This window comes from Protopterus annectens, chromosome 1.part1 (genome assembly GCF_019279795.1).
Source record: "Protopterus annectens isolate FY-2018-M chromosome 1.part1, PAN1.0, whole genome shotgun sequence".
Classification (NCBI taxonomy): domain Eukaryota; kingdom Metazoa; phylum Chordata; order Ceratodontiformes; family Protopteridae; genus Protopterus; species Protopterus annectens.
In genome coordinates this window covers 29,700,217-29,726,146 of record NC_056726.1, presented here as the reverse complement: position 1 = coordinate 29,726,146, position 25,930 = coordinate 29,700,217, and the positions used below count along the sequence as shown (strand labels likewise).

The following is a 25,930-nucleotide window of genomic DNA, read 5'->3' as shown; positions in this document are numbered from 1 at the left end:
ATAAAATTATTTTCACTAATGATATGCAATTTTTGGATCAGCTGACATGTCAGTGCACCCACATAACATTGATTTTTATAAGTGCTTGAGTGATCCATTAGTACTAACATACAATTGGTTTCTTGTTCAACTTTTTATTGGTTTATACAGCTGCTTTATAATAAGAATTAAATGAAAGAGATTATAATTTTATAAGAATGTTGTAAGTAATATAAAATCATTGTTTTTCATTTTTTAAGAATTTTAGAATGACATGAGTATAAATACATATTTTCAAACATTGCAAATTAGCTAAAGGGTTATGGAGTTATTAAATGTGTTTATATTAACAACCATGGCAGGTGCAAAAATAATAACTCACTTTTGCTTTTTATTTTTCTGCTTTTTTCATCTCATACTGGGCCTGATTCCAAAGGACTTGCTCTCACTGTAAGTGACCTACTCCTCTGTAAGTCTGTCCCAATTCTGAAAGGTTTGCTCTTGGTCTAAGTGACTCACTTTGGTGTTAAGTCCTATCAGTAGAAAGACTTACACCTGGGGGCAAGATTCCAAAAGCCTTGGAGTACGCCAGTTACTCTGAGAGTCTTTTGGTATCTGGCCCACTGACTATGACTCTATTTTCAGTTGTGTGACACATACACGCATTACAGTGTGTTGGTAATGACATTACGATTTGTGTTAAGTATACATCTTTATGAACTTATCTAAATCAAGAGATATTCCATTATTGTGATTTAGAATAATTTCTGCCAGTGAAGGAAAGTAGCCCTCTTGTTCACTGCATGTATATATATATATATATATATATATATATATATATATATATATATATATATATATAAATGTTTCAGTAAATACTGTCACTTAAAAAATATATATTACTTTGCCTTGTGGGATATTTTGGAAGTGGATATAAAGAAAAAAGGATAGACAATTTTTAATTGTGGCATTTTTAAGAATATTGTGTCAAAGTTTAGTGCTCAGACTAAACAAAATTTTGCATGGAATTGTCCTTCAAGTGTTACTTTTATACTCGTGTACTAGAATGGTGCTAGTCACTTAAGAAGTCCAAAATGCAGGTTTCTAAAATAAATGAAAACTGAAATCACCTAAGAAGCACAATTCGTCATTATTAAAAACTAAGCGCTTTCGTCTTCTTAGATTTTGATTTTCATTGGTTAAGGATGGGTTTTTAAAGGATATATCATTAGCTCAATTTGTTTACTCTGATGAAGTCTGGTTAAATTAATAAAGGCAAAAGCGCTCAGTATTTACTAACAGCAAATTGTGCTTCTTAGCTGGTTCCAGTTTTCATTTATTTTGAGTTGTTTAGTGTTTTTATTTTTCTGGTTTGTAAAATGTTGACTATATTTACTCATGAATGTAATATCATCAGTAAAGAACACATGAGCAGAGGTATGTGTCTTACATGTTTACTAAATTAAACTGTTTTGTCAACATATTTTATATGCTTATTCTATGATTTCATTTTGGTACACAAGATATGTGATTCTATATTTGTTGTAAATACTTGTGAAGACTTGTCTTCTGCTTTAGTTGTGCTCCTTGTAGAGTTCTTTTGCTACATTGCAGTGCGCCTAAAATTGTGCTAGATGAACTAAGTAGAAGGCGGAATGCTTGAATTTGGATTAGTTAACATATATACCATTCCCTGTTCTATAACTTGGACAATCTGCCTTCGCTTTTGTTTAGCCTGTGAGACTAGAAGGATAGATATGCATCATCACAGGGAAAGGGTAAGGGAGTTCTCTTTATGTCACATTATTTCCTGCTGTTCAACGAATTCCTTGGCCTATGTAGCGAAAAATGGTTGAACTCATTTCTGTTTGTATTATCAGTGCATCGGTTGATGGTTTAGGTCACTGGAGCCAGTTTATCAGAGACAAGATTACATTTTTATTTATTTATTTATTTTGCAGTTTCTTAACCACTGGGCCATTCAGAGCCTATTTTCAGTGGAGTCCCATGGACAAAAGCTCTTCAGCAGAAACAAATTAGCTTACAAAGTTAAAAATACACTTGGCAATCCAGTGGCAAGACAAATAGCAGTGACATATTACATTATTTTTAGAGATAATTAGAGTATATATTAATTTTTGGTAAATAGAGCATAAAAGTAGAAAATAAAAAAATATATCATTAGAACTTAGATATTCAAGGAGGTTAAGTGCAATTATAGTTCCAGATGGAAGATGGGTATATGTGCAGAGAAGTTTTAATGTGGGCAAGATTTTAGATTGTTCTAATAGGTTCATAGGTTCATACTAGGCTATCTGCCCTAGGGCATTTATAAGCCTAGCCAGAATGTGTTGGCTTTTGCCTCCCTTTTAGATTAGATTCCTGGGCATCTGTCCAGCAGGGCCATAGAAGTGATCCCAGGTATAAATCTATGATTTCCCATCCACTCATCAAGATTTCTTTTGAAGAGAGTCAGTGAGGGGCTCTGCCTAACATGGATTGGGATTCTATTCCAGAGCGAGGGAAGCCTCTGAGACATGAATCTATCCCTCCAGCATGTCCTATTTATTGTTGTGCTGAGGTTTAAATCCCTGGGGTGTGTAGCTCTAAGGGATTTGGATTTCTTGAGGTGGAGCATGTCCATTAATTCCGGGTTAGACATGGTCTTGTACGTCAGGCAGAGATTGCCTCTGAGTAGACGGCAAGCAACTGAGTAGAGCTGGAGTTTCTTTAGTTGAGCTGCATAGGGCATCTATTTGAGGCCCACGATCCTCTTTGTGAGGTATTTTTGGGGTCTCTCTAGCTGTTGTGGGTGTCGGGTAAGGTACATCCCAAATGGGGCATTGTACTCAATTATGGGCCTGATGAGCGATGAGTAGAGGGGCACAATGACCTCTCTTGATCTAGATATGAACCCTTTCATGATTAGGTGGACTATATAGAAGGTTTTTTTAACCACTTTGGCAATGTGATTATCAAAGTAGAGGTTACTATCTATTTGAGTCCCCAGATACCTAATTACATCTTCCGTACTTAGTGGATTCCCACCTATGTGGTAGTTTGTGGGCATATTGTTTTTCCCAAAGGGGATGACTATGCACTTTGTGGCATTTAGCTTGAGGCCATGGTTCTAACACCAGGTATCCGTCTCCGTAAGGCCCTTCTGGAGGATGCTTGTGTCAGCCGGACAGTTGATTATGGCTCCCAGTTTGCAATCATCTGCGAACTTGGTCAGCCACAGTCATTCCATGCTTGCCTGTACCTCAGAGAAGTATATACCGAACAAGAGGGGTCCCAGGACTGAGCCCTGTGGTATGCCACTTGTAACCGGTTTGGAGTCAGACATGGCACCCGCAACTCTGACCATGTGGGTTCTATCCCTGAGCCAGTTTACAACCCATCTTGTGACATAGGGGTTGATATTCAAGCTGGTAAGCTTATTTATAATGCCAGAGTGGGGTATTGTGTCGAAGGCCTTTGCAAAGTCCAGGTAGGCTGTGTGCACTACCTTTCCCTCATCTATGGCCTTGGTAACTGTTTCAAAGAAGTCATCTAGGTTTAAGAGGCAAGATCTGCCTTTAACAAAGCCAAATTGGGTAGGGTCCAGTGTCTGGAGGTTCCCAATGTCTTTGTTTATGAGATCCATGATGATGCGCTCCATAGCTTTGCAGACCAGGCTAGTCAGGCTTATAAGGCGATAGTTCCCGGGATCCATTGTGGCACCACCTTTGTGGAGTGGGATAACTGTTGCTGTATGCCATTCTTTGGGTACATATCCTGTAGTAAGGCTGAGTTTGAACAGTGACTTTATGTGAGGGTCCCGGGACAACATCCGGTCCCATTGATGCTGTGTTTTTTGCTTTGGAGAGGGCTGCTTTCACCTGTGTGTCTGTGATGTCTGGGAGACTACATTCTTCTGGGATAGACACTGGCCCTTTTGGGGGTGAAGGGGGGGGTAAAGTTTTCACTGAACCTGTCTGCCAGGATGTTGACAATCTCAGTGGGTTCAGTGTATCTTTTGCCATTTTGCACCAGCTCAGAGCAGATCTGAGAGTTGCCACCTAGATTCTTGATGTAGCTAAAGAAGGCCTTGTGATTATCTTTAGAGTCTTTGGCGATTTTTCTTTCAAAGTTGGCTTTTGATGATTTTATGAGGGATCGTAGTTTCTTGCTAGTACTGATCAGGGATGCTTTCCCTTTTTGGGATTTTGCTCTATCATGAAATAGTTTCCTCCTTCTGTTGTATAGCTTATTTATGGCCGGGGTCCATCAGACTGGTCTCCTGTTTTTGGAGGAGTGAGTCTTGGTTTTACTTGGGATGGCTCGATCCATGCATTCCTGTAGGTGCTCATAGAATGCATTTGTAAAGGATTCTGCGGTTTGGGCAGCATTTTCCATTAGCCCGGGGGCTTTGAAGCTTTCAACCTTGGGCTTGAGAAGTGTAAAGTTTGCTTTTGAGAAATTTTTCACAGTGGTTTCCTTGGCTGGGGGTGGAGTCGGGATGTGGATGACCAGTGTGATTAGTTTATGGTCTGATCTTACCAACGAGGGGTTTACCTCTGGTAAGGAACATTGAGCCCCCATGTTGGTGATGACCCGGTCCATTATGTTGTCCCTTTTTGTGGGAGTGGTGACCAGTTGTTCCATGGTGTTTAAGTTTATAAACTCTAGGAACCATTGGGCAAAGGAGTTGGGACTTGAGTAGTTTTCCCAGTCAATGTTTGGTTGGTTGAAATCACCCAATATCATGGTGTTTGTTGAGGCCTTCATATTCTCCAATGTTCTCAGGAATGCCAAGTGGGGGTCCTGAGACAAGGTGGGTGATATGTAGCAAGCTACAAATTGAAAAGCAGTTTTGCCCACTGTTAGTTGCACATGGATAGTTTTCAATGCCTCGTGCAGTGCCACTAACCTGGAGGTGTGGGTATCCTTGATAAAAATGGATACCCCCCCCCACCTTTTGTATTTCGATCCAAGTTCTGGGGCCGAAAAGCATGGTATGAATTATAGCCTGGTAGTGCTGGGGTGCTCTCTGGAGCCTTGAACCAGGTTTGTGTTACTGCACAGATATCGATATTCTCCATACTGAGGAGTGCTTCGAGTGCGTGCATCTTGAGGTTTAGAGTTCTGGTGTTGGGTAGCATTACCCTCAGTTTTTTGTTTCCTGTGTTGTCTATGGAGGTGGGTTTGTCTTTTGAGCCTTGCCTAAAAAAGGCACTATGGGGGTGGCAAGAGCCTTAGCCAGTATCCGAAAGCCTAAGGGTGACAGGAGCAAGCCATTCCTAGCGAAGCAACGTGGCTTGTCGAGCATTTCATCCCAGGCTGACAGACACTGGATCTCCTTTGAATGACACCAGTATCTTAGTCAATTGTTAAAATTGATCATTTTGTCTTTATACTGTGGCATCATTCTTGGTGAGGGCAAGATGCTACTCAGGGTCAGGGTCATACCGGCCTGGGCTACATGATCAGAGAGCTCCTGTATGTCTCTTTTCATGTAGTCCAGGGAGGTACGTCTCAGGTCATTCACACCATCATGGACAATGACAGAGTCATATTTGTATTTGCTTTGGAGTGACCTGAGTGCTTGTGTTATGTGGCGGATCCTGGCACCTGACAGGCAGCTTACAGTGATCTTCTCCTTGTTCAGTCCAGTGAGTGGGACATCAGTGTGCCTGACAATAGAGTCTCCTATTACTAGTGATTTGGTGTGTTATTTAGCCTTAGGGGCTGTGACTGTGTGGCACACTGACTTTGTGAAGTATGTGATACGCGAATATTGTTGTTGGGGTAGCAGTTGCTTGGATGTCTGCTTTGGAGGTCTCTGTTGCTTTGGCAAATTTTTATTTAGAGCCTCCGAGTATGTTTTCGTGTGTTTATGTGTCTTGTTTGCTGATACGATTGGTCTATGTGAGACTGGTTGTGTGGTGTGAATGGTTTCCTTCTCCTCCTGACTGACTGTACCAGTCTTGGGTTGAGAGCCGGCCTCCAGTTTGGCTGTATAGTTGCATCTCTCACATACATTTGAGTTTGTTAGAAGGGTTGTCTGTGTACATAAGGCAATTGTAATATTGCCTCAAGATTCCCAGATTCACCAGCTGGACTGGAGAGTATACCTGAAACTGCCCTTTGGACATGCCTGAATAGTTTAAAGAACTGGTTTATTGATTGTCCAGAAGGGACGAATAGGGAGCCTTGTACTTCTAAATATTATAAGGGGGTGTAGTGCTATAGTTTGTTAGTGCTTACTTGAGAGGTTTGAGCAAGTGTTGGGCTATAACAGGATGGTTGAGTGCTTGTTATTTATTTTATTTTATTTTATAAATAAAGGTAGAACATGACAATTTTTGGTTAAAGAGTAAGAGTAAAGAAGTTGGCTGGAAGGCAGGTTTGGCTTGTAAACCTGCAGAAGTTGCTGACTGTCAGATTTAAGGGGCATATTTTGGAGTAGCAGATGACTACAGAGCTAAGGGCAGGACAATCAGAAGGTTTAAAGATAAGTTTGTGAGCTGTAGTTAGTTGCAGATAGGTAAGGTAGTTTGGTAGTTCCGGCCATTTTAGGGAGCATAGAGCAGAATAGTGATGTGAGAAGTTCTTGGAATTTGTTGCGAATTTTGCAATTTTATTATAACATGTCTAGAGCTTGGCCTTTAGAGTAGTTTGAAGGTTGGTAAGTAGAGGGACGCCATACATGAGAGAAGAGAGTAGATAGGTGAAGTCAAGGGTTTATTTTGTGGAGTGGCTGAGGAACTGGTTGTACCTATAGAGGATTCCTAGTTTCAGATGAGTTTTTCGGATGTTGTGTTGTAGGTGAATATCAAATTTTAGATGTTCGTATATGGTGACTTCTAGAAGTTTTGTGTGGCTGACAATTTCTATTTGTGCCTTACTTTGGAAATAGATATTGAACATGGTTTTGTTTAACAGGGTTGATTTCTTAGGGATGAATAGCATGAGCTTGTATTTATTTGGGTTAAGGGCTGGATGGTCATTATATATTCAGGACTCATTTGTGGAGAAGGCTTTTTAAGTTTTGAGTTGGAGTTCAGAAATAGTCAGCTGAACAGACAATAGTTGAGTCCTCCACATATTGAATAAGAGCTCTATGGGTCATAGATGCATGGAAATTATTAACGAAAATATTGAATAGGAGAGGACCAAGTATGAAGCCTTGAGGAACTCCATTAGAGGTTTTAAGAAAGGAAGAGATAGAGCTTTGCCATTTGATGGCCTGTTGGCTGTTTTTTAGTCAGCTACTTGCAATACATCTTTTGTGGTTTATCTGGCTACATGTGTCTCCTGTCCTTCGTTTTATGTGGGTAAGACTACCCGTAATTTGAAGGAGCATATTACTGAACATAAATCAGAGATTAGGAGATGTTATGATAAGAATGCCTTATATAAACATATATCTATTTTTGGTAATGAACATAAATTTAAGTTTAGGGTGATTGACATTGTATATCCTACATTAAGGGGTGGTGACATTAATAACCAACTAGAGATTAAGGAATATGAATGGATATTGGGATTTGCTGCTGATTCACCACCAGGTTTGAACAGCATGTTTAGCCTTAAACCGATACTTGTTAAATTACAAAATACCAAACTGTGATGTAATTGTTCATGAATTATGTATGTTGTACAGAATGAATTTTTATGTTCTGAAGTTTTATAATATGTTTTATATTGTATATTTTGTTTTGTTCTTGTGCTGTCACATGATTTCTTTTGGCTGCTGATCATGTGACTAATGACCTGTATTTAAAGTGTGAAATGTTTGATGCTATGTTTTAGTATTGAAGAAGGGTTCTGCCCGAAAGCTTTGCTTCATAAAGTGGTTTTCTCTACCAAGTGTTTGTGTTATATCAGTTTTTGCAGCTTGTTTTTTCTTGTCTGTTTTTTAGTCAGCCAGTTGAGAGTGGTGGGGGAAGAGTCCACAGTTTGTGAGTTGTGATAGTAGCAAAGGGTGGAAAACTGTAGCAAATGCCACTGCTAGATCTAAGAAGAGGGTAGATACTATTTTCCTGGAATCACAAGCTCTGTTAACAGCATCTAAGAAAGATATGAGGACAGTTGTAGTGCTATGGCTAGGTCTGAAACCATGTTGCATAGAAGATAGGAGGTGGTCATAAAGTAGATAGGGTATCCGCTGAATGTGAATGCACTTTTCCAAGATCTTAGAAATAAGGGCCAGAATAGCAATATAATGAAAGCTGGAGATATCTTTGTTTTTGCCATCTTTATGAAGGGGAAAAAATGAAAGGTTTCTTCCATAATTTGGGCACATAAGATTCTTGAATGGATATATTAATTCAATTCAGCCAAGTACTTCTCCAGGCATTTCTGTAGTTATCTCCTACTGAGCTTCTAGTCGTCAAATATTGCTTTTTCATTTTTCCATTAATAATTCCAAAACTATGCTACATACACGGTATCAGATATTTTACCTTGAAGCATACATGATGGCAAACACAATTGTATTAATATCTGACCTCTGTCAATGAGTATTTGTTAGAACTATAAGGTAATAACTTCATTTTTTTAAGGCTCAAGGTACACACTCAAAAAAGCTATATTGTTGGGAATGAGTTAATAAGGGTACTTATAGAGAATGCAGTGGCTTCAGCAGCAAGCTTTAGAAATAAGGGGGTATATTGCCAGGTGCGTTAGAGCAGGGTTTGAGCTTCAGGAGTAGTCTTTTCATAGTTGAAATGGGATTAAGAGTGAACTTAGGGGTAGAAGGGTTGTTGGGTTCATGGGTGGATGAGGTGCAGGTAGAGATAGGGAGGGTGGCAGAGGTTTTGGTGGAGCAGCATTACTTATCCTGCCGCTATCATGAGGAAAGCTAGCAGTAATGTCAGCTATGGAATTTATAAAGAAAGAGTTAGAGAGGCAATTTTATGAGAAGGTTTGTCGGGGTGTGTGGACATAGGTTGTTTTTTTGCCAGGGTTCAAGAGTGATGTGATGGAATTCCAGAATTGTTTATGGTTTTGTTTATGGTTAGACTGCAGTTTTGAATAGTATACTTTTTTATTTTTATGAACTACTGCCTTGACTTGATTACGAAGATATTTTAAAGGTATCAGGTTGTGCTGCTTTTTATTAGTTTGATAGTGTTTACATATTTTATCTCTGGAATGCATCACACCTTTTCTTATGGCAACAAACAACTCCTCTAATTAATAATATAACAGTTTTTGAACAGGTACTGAAGTAAGTGAATTTAAGTCAATAATGTGACCAGCAAAGGGCAAAAGCGGTCTGTCTCTGAATTCTGTTTTTTTTTAAAAGAAACAGTGAAGTGAAATAAATAAAATACCCATCCACCTTCATTTATGTACACACCCTAATTATCAGCTTTCAGAGAGCCAAAACCTGGGAAAAGAAATTAACTTCTCAAGTCATAGTAATAAGGACTTTGAATATCATTTGAAAGCAGTGACTACTGCTTTTGTTAGAATTCAAATAATCTGGTCTGAACTTTTCAGGTTCAGCAGCAGAAATGTTGCACCCCATCCACAATGTAGAACAGACCATTTAACTCTGCTAATGATACATATAAGTGTAATAGGGTTATTAGACCCACAGCTGCTCATTTGATACAACAAGCCAGATGACAAGCATCAGAAATTGCAGCAGTCTTACCAGCACACTAACAAAAGTAGAATGTAAGAAGCATGTTTGACAACAAAGGACAAGACATCAGGAAAAAAATCATATGCATATTATTGTGTTTATTCCAAATTCCACTCCAGAGTTAATCTTATGTTGCCACCATTTTGGCAGAGAACACATGGCTAATTAGTACTGGCCAGTCGCAGAGACTGTCATATATGTATGCAGGTTATCCAGCAGGACTGCTCTATCCTCTGCAACTTTTCTGATCTGACTATTTATTGTTGACTACAGTATTGTGCTTTGTAGCATTTAAACAAAACACCTTAACATTTTGAAAATGTATACCACCATTTTAGAAAAATGATAGGTCTGAAATACTTGGAAGTATTCAAAAAGGCTTAGAAATTGACGTATTCTGTTTCACATAAGGTACTTAGAGGCGATTTCCTAGGTGTAATTAATTGTTCTGACAGTCAGTGCCATCTATCCCCCAGCCTGGCAGTCCCCTCAACTTAATGAAGCAAAATATGCAGAAATTGAAAAAAAAAATTTCTTTCCTTTTAACTTGTAGCAAGCAGTTTGCCACATTTGTAGCAAGCAGCTGCTGCAGTTTGTGCAAAACATGAAGCAAAAAATTACTTAGGTTCTGGATGAAAATATATTAGTTGCATTGATTTCTCATTGGCAGTAATGCACTGAAATGAATTCAGGAATGACAAGCATCTGATGATCACACTCCCTAACCTTGGTTCTGGGGCCACTGCCCTCTACTCCCCACCTTACTTAAGTCTCTGGGTGATTTCTCCTTAGTCTGTAAGGTAAACTCTAATACAGTTTTTTTTTTTTTTTGAAAATATAGGCCTGAGGCACACTGCTATGGAAGATAACACTTCATCCAGGAACACAATACAAAAAAGTACATGTAAGTAGTACAAACAAATGTTACAGACACACTGTACAGTCACTGTGATGCAGAAGGGGTTTTCATGCTGTGGAATCCTTGGAAGGTTTCTGTGTCATTCAGAGGTGTTCTGATTCAGAGACTGCTCTTCCAGTACAGTCAGAGAGAGAGTTAATGCTTATTAGCCATCTACTCTTACCCCAACAACAATGACAATTTCAGACCAACTTGGCATCGTGATTAAGCAAATTATTTTGCTGAGTTGATTATTCCTCCTGCAATTGTCTACTGTTTAAGCATTGAGCTAAAGAAATTAAAAGTCAGTGCAATAAGTTCTAACTCTTTTTGAATATACATCAGATATTGGAGAAAACTGTAGGTCTCTTCTCAAATATCATTTATCCCTAACACTTTGCTCCTGGGGTGACTGGCCTGTTCTTCCAACCTTATTTAAGCTTCTGAGTGAACTCTGCTTAGTCTGTAAAGCAAAGTCTGACACAGTTTTTTTTTTTTTTTTTTTTAATGTAGTGTGTAGTTCTTTCAGGAGTCCCCCAATGGGAGTATTCACAATTAATCTTGTAACTACAGAAGAGTATTACAAAGTCACGGATAGGTTCTGTGAATGTGTTGATGCATGTGTGCTTGCCTGTGGGGGAATGAAGGCAGCTGAATTTATATATATATATATATATATATATATATATATATATATATATATATATATATATATATATATATATATATATATACATATATATATATATATATATATATATATATATATATATATATATATATATAGATATTTAAAAATTGAAAAATATACCTTTCGGGAAAATCCAACTGTAAGGTCAAACCCTGCATATTAAATAGGTGAAAATGTCAAATCTGATAAATGAATTTAGCAGATTCGATATTTTTGCTGAATATCAAACGTGATGTCCATATAGGACCTCAGGTGAGTATCATTCCTACACTTCACATCACGTTTTTTCAAGGGGGCAAGCCCCCCTGCACCCCCATGGAGGGCTTTGCCCCCCCCAAACCCCCTGCTAACTATATATTCCAACTCCGAGATCACACTACAGTGAGGAAATAGATGAATGGCCCAATCCGCACTGTACCGTGATCTCTTTTCTTTACATCGAGTTCATATCAGCAAATGCACAGTGGCATTCACTGATGTGAACTATCCATCACTTAATGTTCAGCAACATGGGAATCGGCCATCTGATGTTCGACATTCCTGTGTTTGCAGAACGTACAGTCAACATTTTGACTGTAAACCTATATATACTGCAGTATGTGGAGATGAAAATAATGAAAGTGCAGTTAGTCGGCACTACATTTTAACGAATGTCAGTTTACTGAATCTGAAGTAGTTGTGATGTGGTGTGTTCTTTATGGTTTGCTGTGTCTTTAAGGTGCAGTGTGGTCTGGGGTTTAGACATGGTGGCCCATGTGTGGTTATGTGGGAGATTCAGGTAGGTTTTTACTGTTTAAGGGTTTGTGTAAAAATTTGAAAAATTTGTTATTTTTTAATTGTTTGTGAAGTTTTGGGAGTAGATTGGTCTAGATAAGTGAGAAAGTGTGTGTGTGTGTGTGTGTGTGTGTGTGTGTGTGTGTGTGTGTGTGTGTGTGTGTGTGTGTGTGTGTGTGTGTGTGTGTATTAGTGTTGAAGGTGGTAAGTTTTATAAATGTGCAGTATGTGTGTTTTTCACGCTTATGTTTGACAGTGTGCAATGGAAGTGTAGGGGGAGTAACGGTAGTTTTTTTGTGTTTTTTGTGGTAGTGCAAACTCAGATTTGGTATATATAAGTAGCGGTGGTGTGGGGGCACAGTCCCCCATATGGGGGTGCAGGGTGGCTTGCCCCCTGCTTATACATAAATTACGTGGGCTGTGTTGGTGTGTGAGTTGTGTTGCTTTTCTATGCTGTAGACAGGGAGGTCATGTTTGTGTTTTTGTTTCTGTGGTGGAAGGTATATTAAAAAACTGAATGTCACATGCTGAAAATTTGGCATTACCAACTTTCAGTATAGTGACATTCATTTTTTTTATTTTTTTTGTTGTAGTGCATATTCGATATTTTCATCTCGAGATACTGAAAGTCGATCTTTTAGTATTTCTAGATTTTGAAAGTTTACCAGTATGTGTGTGTGTGTGTGTGTGTGTGTGTGTGTGTGTGTGTGTGTGTGTGTGTGTGTGTGTGTGTGTGTGTGTGTATATATATATATATATATATATATATATATATATATACACACGTATATGTATATATAGATATATGCAACCAAAAATCACCATGACAATGCCCTCTCAGGGCTGGTTGTAAAGGAATACAAGTGTTCAAACCAGGGGGGTGTGTCCACTTGTGAATCAAAAATCCACTTCATCTCAGCCTGCTCCATATAAAGCATCATATCACCACCCCCATGTTTGCTTTTACAACTTGTAGTACCATAAAGTGAAAAAAAATGGGAAGTATTCCTGGAAATATGTTTGTATAACGGATTCTTAATCTCCTTTAAGTGTATATTGCTGACATCTATTGATATACCGTCTTTAAGTTGGCTGTTAGTTTTGCCAACATAGAATGCCTTGCAGAGTCGACAGGGAGCTATATATATATATCACATGTCTACTTCTGCAATCTGCATACACCTTCAAAGTATAAGTTATACAAGTTCTCAGATGCACAAAACACTGCTGTTTGGTGATGTATTTGCAACAGCTACATGTTCTACTGGGATATGTCGATATTTTATTAATTTTGGTCCCAATGTCATTCTTAAATTGATGGTGGCATAGTAGCTGGTTTATATTTTTGTTGGTCTTAAAAGAAAAAGAAGGTGTGTCCCCACAACTCGTCTCATGGTTTCATCACTGGTCAAAATTTTTCAGTTTTCTCTGATGGTTTGACACACATAGCCAATATCACTGGAATACGTCAACACTGTCCTTGTTTTTTTTGTTGTCATTATCTTTGTCTGAGGTGTTTATTCACCCTGCCACATCCATCATAGACCTATCAGAATAGAAGGGTTATCCTTTGGTTTCACATAAGTCCATAACCTCTCGCGCACTCTCATTTATCTTCCTCTCTTTGTATCCTCTTGCCACAAATTCCTGAGTAAGAATCTCATTAGCCATAATAAAATCTTCATTATTAGTGTGTAAGCATGAATTCCTCAGCATCTGCCCCTTTAACACATACTTATATATATGCTTGGTGTGCATGCTACGTCGATCCAACAAGTTATTCCTACGACATTCTTTACGGTGTATAGATGTTCGAATTCCACCATCGTCCATTGATAGAAACACATCCAAAAAACTAATTCTGTTGCTTGAATAATGTAAAGTGAATTTCAAAAAGGCTGTAGCTGTTTCTAAATAAGCAACAAACCCCAACAACTCATTAACAGTACCTTTCCATAGAAAGAAAAAGTCATCCACAAATCATCTGTAACGTGATGTTGTGGAGATAGCTGTTGTTCTTCAACACATGATTATTCTCCCCTTCAGCTAATACCAAATTAGCATAACTATTGGCGCAGAGGGTGCCCATAGCAACACCCCCTCTTTGCCAATAGACATTGCTACCAAATGTGAATATATTGTTGTTCAGGACAATGTCAAGTAACCTGCAAATCAGGCTAATTCTATCACTGTTGTTTTCCTGTGAAGTTAAAAACTTGTATTAGGTAGAAGTTTAGCCTTTAGATTTTAAGGAAAAGGAAGCGTGATGTCATACTGTAAGGCTAGGAGGATGTTTTGATTATTGAGGGCAAAGCTCAAGGTGAATTTCATGAGATCTTCATGAAGATCATATAACAGAGTTTTGATTACTGATCTGATTCAGATTTGTTGTAGTACGTGAACTGACTGTTTTGTCCTTCTGATTTAATTTATTGTAACAGATATCATATTCTTTTCTTTTCTCTCTGACTTTCAACCATGGCCATCTCCTCATCTCATGTATCCTGTTACATAATTTTGAAGAAATACCTTTTTAATGGCAGTCTCCTCGTGGGCATCTTTCTTTACTATCATAACTTAAGCCAGGGGGACCTTTGCCATTATATGTCTTTTCATGCCTTAAACCATGAAGTTGTTAGGCTAAAGTGATTGTTCACTCATGCATAGGAGTATTTAATCAAATACATTATTGCATATAACAAGAATGCCTTTTAGCTCTGAGGTCCATCTTTGAAGCAGAAATAGTGTAGGCTGAATTACTGCATGATAGTTTACAAGTTCTGCCTTCATTTTCCTTGTTTTTGTGTCTTGAAACTGGTTCTGCTAGTGGAAATGTTCACTTATAGGTGTATGTGGGAAACAGATTATTATGTCTTTCAGTTTTGTAGTCATCACTGTGGGTGCCCAGCTGCTGTTGAAGCTTGTTATTGTGAGTTTTTTTTCAGCCACTTTTAATTTCAGATCCTACAGCTCCCTCCATGGTCTCTTCTTCCAATGCCATCATTTTAGGGGCACCCCAATGGATCCTTTGGCAGGGTAGATCCCATTACTCTGTATGGGTTATGCAATCACCTTTTGCCCAAAAGAGGATCAAGGGAGCTGGGATCATCATACTACAGCCAACTGCCTTTTTCTGAAAGCCCAGTGTTCCTCCCACTGCCATCCCTCTCAACCTTTTAGTGCAACAACTCTGGGCACAGCCAAAAATAATGTGGGGACACAGGCTCAAAATCAGGGATATATTTTACATATTGCTGTTATACACTTATAAAGCTGTTAGAGTAACAGGTTTTGCATTAGCATGCATTTTCTGAAGGGTATGAAGTCTGAAACTCAAACGTCTTTCATTAGTTAGTGACTTCAATCCTCAATCGTTTGCAATAAAGGTATAAATTTTATGAGAAGACAGATCAAACATTTAAGGTGAAAATCTGGAAATTCTGCAAAAATCTGGACAGTTGAGAGGTATTCCTCTTGTGTGCCAACATCATCATGCAACTTGTTGGGTATGAGGAATAATTTGAGCATATGCCCAACCCCAGGCTGTAAAGAATAGCCATGACTGTTATCTTCTCCCGCCCCCCGACTCTGTGTCATTTTTCTTCACACCAACATCTGCCAAAGCTCCATTAAAGATGCAGTTATGTCTCTCTCCACCCAGACACTCCTGTTCTTCACGACAGCACCCTCAGATACTTGAGATGCCAATTGAACTAAGTTCACCTGACTCACAGTGTGGGTTTTATCTTTCTGTGGTACTAGACTGATGAAAAAGGTTACTGTAACAAGGTTTGTATATCACTACAGCTCTATAGCAATTTTATTTTTAGTTGCTTGTCGGGCATACCATAAAATCTTCATGCATTGTTATTTCTTAGTGAAGCATGTTACATTTATGGTTCAGAAGATAAAGAAAACAAATCAGTCAATCCACAAAAAAAGCTTACACCAGGTGTAGTACAGCAAAAGAAAATGTAGTCCAAATTCAAACACAATGCAGCAAACAACAGTGATGCAGCAAGCAGAGAAAAATCCATCTTTAAACTCCAAGTTTAATCCAAATTCAAAACGTCTTGAATTTGGTTTACGTTTATGGTTGTTTTGCAAGATAATTGCTTTATTATAAAGATAGCATTTACATGTTTATCAAAGATAACACAAATGAGGTTAACAAAAGGAACTATTTCTAAGCAGACTGTTCTCTTCTAAATAGTTCAAACTGACAATTATTGGACTTATTCAAGGGTTCGGAGGTAAAAAACACTGATCTGATTGTGGTTTTGTTAAGCATAAGGCTAAAGCCAACTAACCTAACAAGGCTTATCTGAAGCTTGTCTGCTAGTGGGTTCTGATGTATATAAAGGAGAATAATCGCTGTGTTATTTTCATACTGAATGATATTAGCAAGACCATGATGTAAGGTCTGTGACTAGCAAAGTTCATACATAACCAATAGACAGAGGAGAGAAAATTGAGCTACACTAGTAGGGACTACACATGACGGAGATGTTTCCAGCCAACTTAGCAGTGAGCAAGTTGTATGCAATAGGGTAGGCATCTCACTTCAAGCATACCACTTTGTAACCCAGATAGCTTATCGGTGATCTCCTTGAGAATGCACATTTTATGGCCGAAATAAACCTGCATAAGAGATGGGGAAATTATGTCAGCTGATAAAAACATTAGGCTTTAAAACAAGAAGAGAATATCCATTTTTCAAATGTTTGCAGCCAGTTTGGTCTTCTACTTATTTAGATATTTGACTATTTTCTTGAGGGATAAGTAGCTACTCAAAATCAGTAAACCGCTGTCACAAATTAAGTTAACCAAAGAAGGAGAAGAGTCCCCACATATGTCCTGTATAATTCCCCCTTTCATCTAGTTCTAGGGTTACCTGATTACAGCCTATAAGTGATAACTTTTAAATCTGAATCAGTTCTTTATTGGCAGCCAAGAATCTCAAAACATTTTGATCAAAGATTGAAATGAAAATTTTAAATTCCTTTATACCTTAGGTTCTGAGATGATATAAAATGACATTGTTGACTCATCTATGGAGTTGATATAATTTGTCTAGTGTTTCAGGTGCTAAAGTGATTATATAAAGCTTTAGGCTGGAAGAAAGAGTGTGGATTTGCCATACCCTTGTAGAACTGACTTGAGCTGAATAATACCATGATTGACAAAATATGGATGTGGAAGGGAATTAAATGGCTCTTGGATGTAATGCAGGAAGTAGATAGCCAATGAGTTCTGGCATCATTTCATCAGGTTAAAAACAATTAAAAACATCCCTAATGTAGAACATTGGAGAAACTGTAGCATTACACATGCTATAAGGATTTTGGGGATTAAACAATTTAACTATATGTTATCCCTCCCCCCTCTGACAATATTAGGAGTCTGGTTGGGAGTTCTATACAGATAGATAATTTAAAGCCTTAGATATTTATAGGATCTTTCTATTACTGGAAACAATAAAGATTAAACAAGCTCTGTCAAAGTTTTACTTGCAGTTCACAGGGAACCATGGCCATTAAATTATAGGTTTGTTAAAGAAAATGGAGATTAAGATTACAGTCACTCCAAAAACACTCACAAGTTCTCATTGAGCTATTCCTATATAATGGCATTCCCTAAACCTATATCCAAAAACTACAATTCAGACCCAAGCAGTAAAAAGCCAAAATTGGGAACAACAATATAATACATAAATGCCAGGAGTATATAGAAATCCATTAACCAGACATAGTCACTATAACAGAAGCCTGACTAAAAGGAAACATGAAATATGAAGAAATTCGTCCTCATTATACAACATAATTAGACTAAACAGATTATCCAAAAGAGGAGGAGACATTATAACTCTGTTCAACAAAAAATACATATTTCACTTAACCCATAACAACTTTGGACATATCTAAAGTACATAAACAGAACATGTTGGAGAAACAGATATGTGTCCCAGAAACTGCCCCAACTATGAAACAGGCTTCCAATCCATGTGACGTTGAGTTCACCCATTACACAGTTTAAGCACAACCTAAACATGTGGATGGGTAATAAGAAAATTTACACTGGGCCTGGCACCCATGTCCCTTATGGACAGATGTAACTTATAAATGCCTGGCCCTCCATGTCCTATTTGGATGCAGGACATCATTATTTTTTCAGGAAAACCTGGCTAGGCTTAGAAATGCACCTCGGGTCATTAACATAATAACAGTCTATGAATCTATGAATACCCTTACATATAAAACAAAATACAGTACACTACTACATGACATTAATGTAGACTGAAATAAAAAAAAACTAATACTCATCAATATTTTCGACCCTAAGCAACTTATCACTGAAACTCCCAGAAATAAAAAAAAACAGCATGTAGAATTATTGTTCTTGAACTGGAGACTATCCTCAAATAAATAATAGTGTAGGTATTTTACCACACTCTCTGAGTGACCACCACCCCTCATTTATAGTATTGACGCAAGCAAAAACATTAAAACAAACAACTTATAAATGACAGATTGATAGCTCTTTCTTGATTCTGTGGGTGGTGGTGCATGACCGTTCTTAGTTGGTGGAGTAATTAATGCCTTGTTAATTCTGATAACGAACAAGACTCTGCCATGCTAACTAGTTATATGGCTCTGTGTGGTCATCTACAATTTCTTAGAGGGACAAGTGGCTTCAGCCACATGAGATTGAGCAATAATAGGTCTGTGATGCCCTTAGATATCCATGGCTGCATGCATGCTACACTGAAAGGATCAGTGTGTCAAAACCAATCCAGATCTTGGCCCCACAGCTTTGGTGACTCTAGATAAACTTGGGATGATCACATGCTCTAATGGTAGTAACTCAGCCTTTGAATGTATGCCCTATCAACTTTCAGTGGTACTAGCTGTGCCTACCATGGTGACCACACATAATGAGGAATCGTGGTTCAGTTCTGGAGGGGGAGCCTGAGAAATTGCTACCACATCCAAGGAAGGCAGCAGGCACACAATTTACTCACTCCTGACTTGGGGAGGTAGTGACAACAAATAACAGTACAGGACTCTTTCAAGCCCTGTAACTGGAATGAGCACACTTTAAATCCTATAATGATGATCTGTTGGAGGCAAGTCTCGTAATGAAGCTGTAAACTATTTTCAACTCAGCCTTCTTAAACATGCTCAACTCTTCTGATCCTCTAAGCAGAAAGAAAATAAAAACATTGCACACACTGTCATTATCCTAAGAAAACAAACAAATGATAACTATTACAGACAAGGCATGAAAAACATGGAAAATAGCAAGCTAATATAGCTTGACAAAATTATTGAGTAATTTGAGATAAGGTAAAGCAACACTTTGCAAAGAAAAAAATGAATACTACTTCTATACATTGCAAACAACCTGTAAGAATAACTCACAGCTATTTTGGAATGCTACCAAAAATGTATTCAAATTGTATTAGACCCAATGCAACATGTATTGTATTATTGTTCAGCATGCAAAATCAACACATATTTCCTTTGTAAACCCACAAAGCCACTACATCACTGCAAGCCATCAAGAAATATCATCAAGAAACTACTCAAGAAATGAATACCTATTACCTTAGGACCCACTAACTTCCCAATAGATTACCTTCATATAGTTGCAGCACTACTGCTTACTAGAATATACTCCTAATTAATAGATTCATACAAAATAATCTGACTCAAACATATGGAAACAATCTGATGTAATTCCTGTCCACAGAGGTTTGTCCACAACATATCTCATATTTTAGGCCAATAGCCAGACCATCTACAATTTTTACAATTTTTTTAAATAATTAAGAAATACATAAAGAAGCAGATACTAAATCACACAGCCATAAATAACTTCCTAGCTTAAACCCAGCATGACTTTCATCCTATACATAGTGCAGTCATAGCCTTGCTTTCTTTTCTAGATGCAATAAATCAACAAAGAACGAAGATCAAATAACAGGATCTCTCTTCCTAGACTAGCCAAATCATTTTAAATAGTCTCACATGACCTATTGCTAAGTAGACTTTATTTATATTTATTTATTTTACATTTGTTAACCATAAAGTCCAACTGGATACAGGTCCATTTTCAGTGGAAGCCCGGGGTGAAAGCTCCACATGTACATAGATACAGAAGACTTAACAGTTGCAGTTTTTTATACAATTACATATAGATACATGTTCCAGATTTGTTGGAATACATACATAAAAACTTTACAATTATTAATTCTCATATTAAAACATAAGCAGTTTTAGTAGTACAAAGCTGAGAAAGGCAGCATATCATTCAGTAGTACAATACATTAGAGTGAGACAGCTAATGTTTCAGACTTTTTATAAGACAGTTTCTACAAGTAGCCAGGGAATGTACTCATATAAAGTGAATAGTGAGTAGGTTAGTCTGGGATTGTACAGGGGCACAACCAATGAATTTTTAGGTGTGTTTTGAGAGACATTTTAAATTGGATTATGGCGTGAACTGCTGTAAGTTCAACAGGGAGTAGGTTCCAGATTTTGCCAACAGAGTTGAAAAATAATGACTCACTAGCTAAGTTATTGGATTTAACAGTTTGTACTAGCATTTTATCAGAAGATCGGAGTGTTTTTATGTTATGTGGGCGGTGATTATATTTTTGAGTATGGGTGTGCTTTCGGGCTGGTAAAGATCTTTGTGAGCAACTATTAACTGGGTATACTGGAGTTGAAAGGGTAACTCTAGCCAGCCTAGGGATCATAGATTAAGACATTGGTGTGTTCTATATGCTGAACCTGTGGATGAACCTACTCTAGATATGATTACTACACCAATGAAATGGTTTGATAGCTAACTCTTTGATAAATCACAGTCAGTAAAATACAAATTTGCATGCTCATCTTTCTGATAAATATCAGTAGTAGTACTTCAAGAGTGAAACTTAGGTCTAGTTCTATTTAACATCTTCATAAATGTCATGCACACAGTTGTTGATGAGGCAATCCAATATACTGATAACTCCACCTTACCATATAGCCGAGACCCACCCTAACCCAGCTCCAAAGTAAAATATAAAAAAAGCACAAATGTGAAAAGTGGCTTACTGAATCCTCTCATATGCCAAAAATCATCATCATCCCCTTTTTCCCATTTACATGGGGTCGGGGTATCATATTAACTGTCGCCAACTCTCTCGATTCAGTGCCACTCTCCTGCCTTCTTCAACACTCATGCCTGACTGTCGCAGATCTTCTTTCACACAATCCATCCACCTCTTTGCTGGATGCCCTCGCTTCCTCTTACCTTCTTCCTGCCTGTCCCAAATCTCCCTCACCAGATTGTCTTCTGCTTTTCTACACATGTGCCCATACCATCGTAATCTGTTTTCTTTGATCTTTTCTGCAATTGGAGCTACTTTGGCTTCTGCTCTTATGTCCTCATTTCTTCACCTGTCCCGCAGTGTGCATCCTACCACCTTTTTCAGGCACTTCATTTCCATCACCTCTAGCTTCTTCAACTGTTCTGCCTTTACTGCCCAGGTTTCTGTACCATACAGTAGTACTGGTCGCACCACTGTCTTGTACACCTTACTTTTCAGCTTCTTTGGCATTCTTCTGTCATATACTACACCTGATACTCTATGCCAGTTGGCTGCAGCCCCTCTGATTCTAGCTTTGACCTCTTCATTCAGACTACCCTTCTCCTCAACCACCCCTCCCAGATACTTGAAGCTGTTTACCTGTTCATATGCCAAAAAATATAGATAAAAAACTAGTACTTTGCCATAATTTATTCTAATAAAACATAGGACAAGTGACCTGAACCAAATTTCTAGAAGTCACCATTGATCAAAACCTAAAATTTGGCCACCACATAAATTATAAAAACACCAATGCAAGTTACACCTAACTCAAGCTTATACTTGGATAGCTTACACAGTCGTAATCCCAAGTTTACTTTATGCATCATAATTTTTGACAAAAATTCACAAAACTTATATAAACAAGCTAGAAATATTTTACAATAAAACTGCTAAATTCACTGTGAATGTCCCTAATGGAACTTATTACTGCTTTGTCCAGCTGAGATACAACAATCAAAATTCCAACATATCTCAACTTATACAGCTAGAAAACATCCATCAGATTTTATAAAAAACAGACAAATGCCCAGCAGTCAACAATCTGATAAAAGAATATACTCTACTTAAACAACTGATGACAAACACAAAGTTTACTGTAATGGTTAAATACAGTTTTCAGTGTTAAACTATAGAAGGAAAGAACAAAAAACTTTTCAGCTAAAAAGTGACCTTTCAACCAATTCGAAATGTACTTGTATGAAGTTCAACTAAGTACACACAGTAATTATAGTATATTACTAAACTCAACTGAATATACACCATTAAGGTAATAAGGTTAGTACTTGGACTGAGCTCTTCCTCTATTTTGCATTTCTACCTAAACTCCATTTCCTTTCCTCTGTTTCTTCATTTTGCATGCATAGTGTTTTACACCTAACACAACCCAATCTATACTTCTTATATAATTAGTCTGTTCTTTCTTGTAACCATATGTTCTAAAATCTTCTGTACATCTACATAAACCTTTAGCAGGGTTTATATCATAAGCTCGAAAGCTGATAACTCTGAAGCACAAAACTCTGAACTTCAAACCTCGAAGTTCAAAAATGTCAAACCGTAGAACGGAGATCACATAGAGTGCGGGAAGGGAAGAGTTTCCTTTACTGCACTGTAGTGCAATCTCAGAGTTGGTATATTTAAGTAGCGGGGGGTGTGGGGGGTGCAGGGGGACTTGCCCCCCTGCATAGAGCATTTTGTTTTTTGTTTAGTTAGGGGATTTTTTTGGTGAATTCGATGTTGTCAGCTTTCGAGGTTTGAAGTTCGTGGTTTTGAGCTTCGGAGTTATCAGCTTTCAATTATGTGATATAGACCCCCTTTAGCATAAATAATGTTGATTTCAATTGTATAAAATGTGTTAGTTTTCATACTTACGAGAAATGTCACATTGCTACAGAATTTGCTTATGTACAATTTCATATATGTTACACCATTGCATGGTATGTTTATGCTACTAATATATATATATATATATATATATATATATATATATATATATATATATACATATATATATATATATATATATATACCATATCCGCGGTGGTGGTTCTGCGGTATGTCCGGTTCGATTCTCAGCTAGAGCGTCTTCTGCATGGAGACATGCGTGAATGGGCGTACCTTCGTTGAAGGTTGTGCATCAGGGCTGGTAACTTGGCACATAAAAATCAACTACCAATCATTAGCAGACCGGAGTTCCTCCGTGGCGACCGCTAACTGGGAAAAGCCGAACGACACAACAACATATAGATATATATATATATATATATATATATATATATATATATATATATATATATATACATATATGTGTAGCATATGCTGTTTTCTTTTCATTTTCACTGTGCATTTTTTCTCCCCAGAACTCAGAGTGCAATGCTTAACAAATGGGTGGATTCAGAGGTTCAGAAGTACTTAGTAGGCTAGAAGTCTAACCTTACATTCCCACTGTATTTTTAGCCCTTAAAATTTTGTATACATATAAGACAGAGACTGGAAAAACAAAGCTGTGTAAGTACATTTCCATAGCAATCGTATCCATGAGTCACAAGGGTGCTAAAGATTTGCAAACCCTGTCATTTTTTCACAGAAAGCAGCTTGCCACTTAGAAGCCTGTACCTTCTATGCTGAGTGGTAACTACATAAATATATAAATAAACAAAATAAATCAATCCCATATGCCTGAAAAAACAGTGATATTTCTGTGCAATAGGGGTGGCAGGCATTATCAGTAGCCAATAATAGGAATTCTGATCTTCTGCTTGTTGTGTGAACTGTGGACTTTCAGAAGCTAACAGCTTGAAATTTTGGCAAGGTCCAGAAGTACTTAGTCTGTGGGAATGTATAAATGAAAAATTGTCAGAGTGAGATAAAATGCATATAATGGGTGGAATTTTATTTTCTTTGCAGCATTTCAGGTTAGCACAGTTGCACACTGCTGACGTTTAAAATATGTCTTCTCCAATTGTCTGATGGTGATGCAGTAGAACAGTCTGGACTGCCTTAGAGCTGAGCTTAGAAAAATGGATTCAACAGAATGCCCAAAGGTATGGGCATAGACCACATGGAATATGTTATGTAACAGATAATGGGCAGAGAATTGTTTACTGTAACCCCTGGATTCACTAATCTTCTGTGTAAGACTAGATCAGTCTTACACGGAAGCACCAGTGTAAGAGTATGATGGCAGTGTGCCATGCATATTAATCAGGGCGCGCTGCCTCAACTCTAAAGCTTACACGGATCGTGGACAAGTGTAGGGGGCGTGTCGGACTGCCGTGCAGTCCAGAAATCCACGCCTCTGCAGTGAAGAAATGCCGTAACTTCCATTTACATGAGCGAGTCCGCTCACATGTGTACAATGTAACACTGCACTCCCCCATATGTTAAACAACTTACAAAATAAAAAATAAAAAGATTTTTTTTCTTCCAATATAGCTGCCCGTAGTTGCATGGGTTTGCCCAGGTTTGCCCATTGCTTAGCTACAGTTAGCAGCTTAGACACCAGAAGAGGATAATAAGAAGAATATATGCAAATTAAGCAACACAGCAATAGCGTAGTGATTAGAGCCTTCGCACAAAGAAGAGGCATTCCCGGTTTGAGTCCCACTACTACACATTCCATTTTCTGTGGGAAATCTGTATACAAAAATATTTCCTGACATTTTTTATGTATAAGTTTTGTAAAAAAAACATTGAAATGTTAAATGTAGTGGTGCATGAATTATATATATGAAGGTGAAATGTTTATGCATTCTGAGGCATGAGTACCCTATTTTAAGCAATATAAAGCACTGCTAAGCACATTTTACCAGTATTGAGCATATTTAAATACATCTGCGCATAGCTGCGTACAGCGCTAACCAGTGCAACTTCGGGCAACGTTGAGCAACGTTGCGCAACGTTGAGCAACATTGAGCAACGTTGGGCAAAGTCAGGCAAAGTCGGGCAAAGTTGAGCAAAGTCGGGTAAACACGCTTCACACCTGCTTTACTGTTCCTTAACCAGTCAGGTCTGCCCAGCAGGAGAATAAAAAGCAGTGACAGGGCTCGAACACAGTATACTGGGCACTATAGCCACAGTACTTAACCACTAAACCATAACAGCATTTCACAAACATGCACTTTCAACAGACACATATCTATCAAAGGAATTTTAAACATTGCCAACATCAGCTAAGCAGGCGTGCCTACAGCTGAGCTTTTCCAAAACTGGCCAATCACAAATAAGTGCGGGAAATGAGGCATATTTAAGCTCCACAGGTGGGAATACTTTCTATAACTGGTTGTAGCTTCCTTCTGCAGGCAGCATGGCTGGTGTTGGTGAAGGCACTCAATTTAGAGTGCAACGCTGGGACATCCAGAAGTCCAAAATTATGGTTTGGCTCCTCATCCACAAACATGAGGAAAGACTCCTGCAGGGCCAGTACCCGGGTACCCAATATAAAACGGAGGCCTGGAACAGTCTTGCCCATGATCTCACCAGTACCACTGGTGTTCCTCGGACTAGTGAGCAGGTCAGGCACCATTATTCTGACCTGAAGTGGCATAGGGGGGGTGAAATGGACCAGTGGATCCAAGAATCCTGTATGATGCCTAATGCCCCAGTACTGAGTAAGTAGCCATTGTATTAAGTAGTTAAGATTTGCCATGCTTGTCTATACTATGGATAGGTATGTCTCAATATCACTGCATTTACTTCACAGCTGCAGGTGAGTGGGCTATGAAGCTGCAAGCCCATGAAGATAGGCTGCAAAGGCTGCGTCATGAGGCAGGTTAGTAATTATTCTGCATGTACTGTTATACAAAA

At 38.1% G+C, this 25,930-nt stretch overlaps 1 protein-coding gene across 1 annotated transcript in view; it reads left to right on the top strand.

Moving 5' to 3' along the window:
* The window catches only part of ADAMTS12 (ADAM metallopeptidase with thrombospondin type 1 motif 12), a 2,672,119-nt gene that overhangs the window by 2,616,365 nt on the left and 29,824 nt on the right, over window positions 1-25,930 (top strand). The gene's annotated exons all lie outside the window — the stretch shown is intronic.